Source organism: Rhinopithecus bieti, unplaced genomic scaffold (genome assembly GCF_001698545.2).
Source record: "Rhinopithecus bieti isolate Rb0 unplaced genomic scaffold, ASM169854v2 scaffold_21649, whole genome shotgun sequence".
Lineage (NCBI taxonomy): Eukaryota > Metazoa > Chordata > Mammalia > Primates > Cercopithecidae > Rhinopithecus > Rhinopithecus bieti.
In genome coordinates, this window is record NW_016811584.1 from 3698132 (window position 1) to 3703693 (window position 5562).

Below are 5562 nucleotides of genomic sequence, written 5' to 3' on the forward strand. Positions count from 1 at the left end.
AGTATAGTTTGAAGTCAGGCAGTGTGATGCCTCCAGCTTTGTTTTTTTGCTTAGGATTGTCTTGGCTATACAAGCTCCTTTTTGGTTCCATATGAAATTTAAAGTAGTTTTTTCTAATTCTGTGAAGAAAGTCAGTGGTAGCTTGATGGGGATAGTATTGAATCTATAAATTACTTTGGGCAGTATGGCCATTTTCACGATATTGATTCTTCCTATCCATGAGCATGGAATGCTTCTCCATTTGCTTGTGTCCTCTGTTATTTCCTTGAGTAGCGGTTTGTAGTTCTCCTTGAAGAGGTCCTTCACCTCCCTTGTAAGTTGGATTCTTAGGTATTTTACTCTCTTTGTAGTAATTGTGAATGGGAGTTCACTCATGATTTGGCTCTCTGTTTGTCTGTTATTGGTGTATAAGAGTGCTTGTGATTTTTGCACATTGATTTTGTATCCTGAGACTTTGCTGAAGTTGCTTAACAACTTAAGGAGATTTTGAGCTGAGATGACGGGGTTTTCTAAATATACAATCATGTCATCTGCAAACAGAGACAATTTGACTTCCTCTCTCTCTATTTGAGTACACTTTATTTCTTCCTCTTGCCTGTTTGCCCTGGCCAGAACTTCCAATACTATGTTGAATAGGAGTGGTGAGAGAGGGCATCCTTGTCTTGTGCCGGTTTTCAAAAGGAATGCTTCCAGTTTTTGCCCATTCAGTATGATACTGACTGTGGGTGTGTCATAAATAGGCTCTTATTATTTTGAGATACATTCCATCAATACCGAGTTTATAGAGAGTTTTTAGCATGAAGGGGTGTTGAATTTTATCAAAGGCCTTTTTTGCATCTATTGAGATAATCGTGTGGTTTTTGTCACTGTTTATGTGATGGATTATGTTTATTGATTTGCATATGTTGAACCAGCCTTGCATCCCATGGATGAAGCTGACTTGATCGTGGTGGATAAGCTCTTTGATGTGCTGCTGGATTTGGTTTGTCAGTATTTTATTGAGGATTTTTGCATCGATGTTCATCAGGGATATTGCTCTGAAATTTTCTTTTTTTGTTGTGTCTCTGGCAGGTTTTGGTATCAGGATGATGCTGGCCTCATAAAATGAGTTAGGGAGGAGTCCCTCCTTTTCTATTGTTTGGAATGGTTTCAGAAGGAATGATACCAGCTTCTCTTTGTACCTCTAGTAGAATTTGGCTGTGGATTCATCTGGTCCTGGGCTTTTTTTGGTTGGTAGGCTATTAATTACTACCTCAATTTCAGAACTTGTTATTGCTCTATTCAGGGATTTGACTTCTTCCTGGTTTAGTGTTGGGAGGGTGTATGTGTCCAGCAATTTATTCATTTCTTCTAGATTTTCTAGTTTATTTGCATAGAGGTGTTTATATTATTCTCTGACAGTAGTTTGTATTTCTGTGGGATTAGTGGTGATATCTGCTTTATCATTTTTTATTGTGTCTATTTGATTCTTCTCTCTTTTCTTCTTTATTAGTCTGGCTAGCAGTCTATCTATTTTGTTAATCTTTTTTTTAAAAAAACCCAGCTCCTGGATTCATTGATTTTTTGAAGGGTTTTTCATGTCTCTATCCCCTTCAGTTCTGCTCTGATCTTAGTTATTTCTTGTCTTCTGCTAGCTTTTGAATTTGTTTGCTCTTGCTTCTCTAGTTCTTTTAATTGTGATGTTAGGGTGTCAATTTTAGATCTTTCACAGTTTCTCCTGTGGGCATTTAGGCTATAAATTTCCCTCTAAACACTGTGTTAGCTCTGTCCTAGAGATTCTGGCACATTCTATCTTTGTTCTCATTGGTTTCAAATAACTTATTCGTTTCTGCCTTAATTTCATTATTTACCCAGTAGTCATTCAGGAGCAGGTTGTTCAGTTTCCATGTAGTTGTGGGGTTTTGAGTGAATTTCTTAATCCTGAGTTCTAATTTGATTGCACTGTGGTCTGAGAGACTGTTTGTTATGATTTCTGTTCTTCTGCATTTGCTGAGGAGTGTTTTACTTCCAATTATGTGGTCAATTTTAGAATAAGTGCAATGCAGTGCCGAGAAGAATGTATATTCTGTTGATTTGGGATGGAAAGTTCTGTAGATGTCTATTAGGTCTGCTTGCTTCAGAGCTGAGTTCAAGTCCTGAATATCCTTGTTAATTTTCTGTCTTATTGATCTGTCTAATACTGACAGTGGGATGTTAAAGTCTCCTACTATTATTGTGTGGGAGTCTAAGTCTCTTTGTAGGTCTCTAAGAACCTGCTTTATGAATCTGGGTGCTCCTGTATTGGGTGAATATGTATTAGAGATAGTTAGCTCTTCTTATTGTGTTGATCCCTTTACCATTATGTAATGCCCTTCATTGTCTTTTTTGATCTTTGTGGTTTAAAGTCTGTTTTATCAGAGACTAAGATTGCAACCCCTAATATTTTTTGCTTTCCATTTGCTTGGTAAATCTTCCTCCACCCTTTAATTTTGAGCCTATGTGTGTCTTTGCACATGAGATGGGTCTCCTGAATATAGCACACCAATGGGTCTTGACTCTTTATCCAATTTGCCAGTCTGTATCTTTTAATTAAGGCATTTAACCATTTAACCCATATTGACTCTTTATCCAATTTACCAGTCTGTGTCTTTTAATTGGGGCATTGAGCCCTTATTATTTAAGGTTAATATTGTTATGTGTGAATTTGATCCTATCATTATGATGCTTGCTGGTTATTTTGCCTGTTAGTTTATGCAGCTTCTTCATAGTGTTGATGGTCTTTACAATTTGGTATGTTTTTGCAGTGCCTGGTACCAGTTTTTTGTTTTCCATATTTACTGCTTCCTTCAGGAGCTCTTGTAAGACAGGCCTGGTGGTAACAAAATCTCTCAGCATTTGCTTGTCTGTAAAGGATTTTATTTCTCCTTTGCTTATGAAGCTTAGTTTGGCTGGATATGAAATTCTGGATTGAAAATTCTTTTCTTTAAACATGTCGAATATTGGCCCCCACTCTCTTCTGGCTTGTAGGGTTTCTGCAGAGAGATCCCCTGTTAGTCTGATGGGCTTCCTTTTGTGGGTAACCCAACCTTTCTCTCTGGCTGCCCTTATCAGTTTTTCTTTCATTTCAACCTTGGTGAATCTGATGATTATGTGTCTTGGGGTTGCTCTTCTTGAGGAGCATCTTTGTGGTGTTCTCTGTATTTCCTGAATTTGAATGTTGACCTGTCTTGCTAGGTTGGGGAAGTTCTCCTGGATAATATCCTAAAGAGTGTTTCCCAACTTGGTTCCATTCTCCCCATCACTTTCAGGTACACCAATCAATCAGGTTTGTTCTTTTCACATAGTCCCATATTTTTTGAAGGCTTTGTTTTTTCCTTTTCATTCTTTTTTCTCTAACCTTGTCTTCATGTTTTATTTCATTAAGATGATTTTCAATCTCTGATATCCTTTTTTCTGCTTGATCAATTTGGCTATTGATACTTGTGTATGCTTCATGAAGTTCTCGTGCTGTGTTTTTCAGCTCCATCAGGTCATTATGTTCTTCTCTAAACTGGTTATTCTAGTTAGCCTTTCCTCTAACCTTTCTTCAAGGTTCTTAGCTTCCCTTGCTTTGGGTTAGAACATGCTCCTCTAGCTCGGAATAGTTTATTACCCACCTTCTCAAGCCTACTTCTGTCAATTTGTCAAACTCCTTCTCCCTCCAGTTTTGTTTCCTTGCTGGAGAGGAGTTGTGATCCTTTGGAGGAGAAGAGGCATTCTGGTTTATGGAATTTTCAGACTTTTGTGCTGGTTTTTCTTCATCTTCATGGATTTATCTACCTTTGGTCTTTAATGTTGGTGACCTTCGGATAGGGTTTTTGTGTGGACGTCCTTTTTGTTGATGTTGATGCTATTCCTTTCTGTTTGTTAGTTTTCCTTTTATCAGTCAGGCCCCTCTGCTACATGTCTGCAGAAGTTTGCTGGAGGTCCACTCCAGACCCTGTTCGCCTGGGTATCACCAGTGGAGGCTGCAGAACAGCAAAGATTGCTGCCTGTTCCTTCCACTGGAAGCTTTGTCCCAGAGGGGCACCTGCCAAATGCCAGCTGGATCTCTCCTGCATGAGGTGTCTGTCGACCCCTGCTGGGAAGTGTCTCCCAGTCAGGAGGTACAGGGGTCAGGGACCCATTAGAGGAGGCAGTCTGTCCCTTAGCAGAGTTTGAGCACTGTGCTGGGAGAGCCGCTGCTCTCTTCAGAGCTGGCAGGCAGGAACATTTAAGTCTGCTGAAGCTGTGCCCACAGCCACCCATTCCCCCAGGTGTTCTGTCCCAGGGAGATGGGAGTTTTATCTATAAGCCCCTGACTGGGGCTGCTGTCTTTCTTTCAGAGATGCCCTGCCACGAGAGGAGGAATCTAGACAGGAAGTCTGACTACAGCAGCTTTGCCGAGTTGTGGTGGGCTCCGCCCAGTTTGAACTTCCCCTTTGTTTACACTGTGAGGGGAAAACTGCCTACTCAAGTCTCAATAATGGCAGATGCCCCTCCCCCTACCAAGCTCAAGCATCCCAGGTCAACTTCAGACTGCTGTGCTGGCAGTGAGAATATCAAACCAGTGGATCTTAGCTTGCTGGCCTCCATGGGTGTGGGATCCACTGAGCTAGACCACTTGGCTCCCTGGCTTCATCCCCCTTTCCAGGGGAGTGAATGGTAATGTCTCACTGGCATTCTGGGCACCACTGGGGTATGGAAAAAGAAAACTCCTGCATCTAGCTCAGTGTTTGCCTAAATGGCTGCCCAGTTTTTTCTTGCTTGAAACCCAGGGCCCTGGTGGCAAAGGCATCCAAGGGAATCTCCTGGTCTGCAGGTTTTGAAGACCGTGGGAAAAGCATAGTATCTGGGCCAGAGTGCACCGTTCCTCAAGGCATAGTCCCTCATGGCTTTCCCTTGGCTAGAGGAGGGAATTCCCTGACCCCTTGTGCTTCCCAGATGCGGTGACACCTCACCCTGCTTCAGCTCACCCTCTGTGGGCTGCACCCAGTGTGTAACCAGTCCCAATGAGATGAGCCAAGTACCTCAGCTGGAAATGCAGAAATCACCTGCCTTCTGTGTTGATCTTGCTGGGAGCTGCAGACTGGAGCTGTCCTACTCAGCCATCTTGCCCAGGTTCCCCCCATTCTGCCAATTTTAAGGTGAGCTGATTAGCAACCGTAATTTTACCTGCAATCTTAATTCTCCTTTGCCGTGTAACCTATTCGTAATATTTGAAGTGGGAAAATCACTTCAATTTTTTTTTTTTTTTTTTTTTTTTTGAGATGGAGTCTTGCTCTGTCACCCAGGCTGGAGTGCAATGGCGCAATCTTGGCTCATTGCAAGCTCTGTCTCCCGGGTTCACGCCATTCTCCTGCCTCAGCCTCCCGAGTAGCTGGGACTACAGGTGCCTGCCACCACGCCCAGCTAATTTTGTATTTTAGTAGAGACGGAGTTTCACCATGTTAGCCAGAATGGTCTCGATCTCCTGACCTCGTGATCCACCCACTTTGGCCTCCCAAAGTGCTGGGATTACAGGCGTGAACCACTGCACCCAGCCCAAATGTTTTAAGAATTATG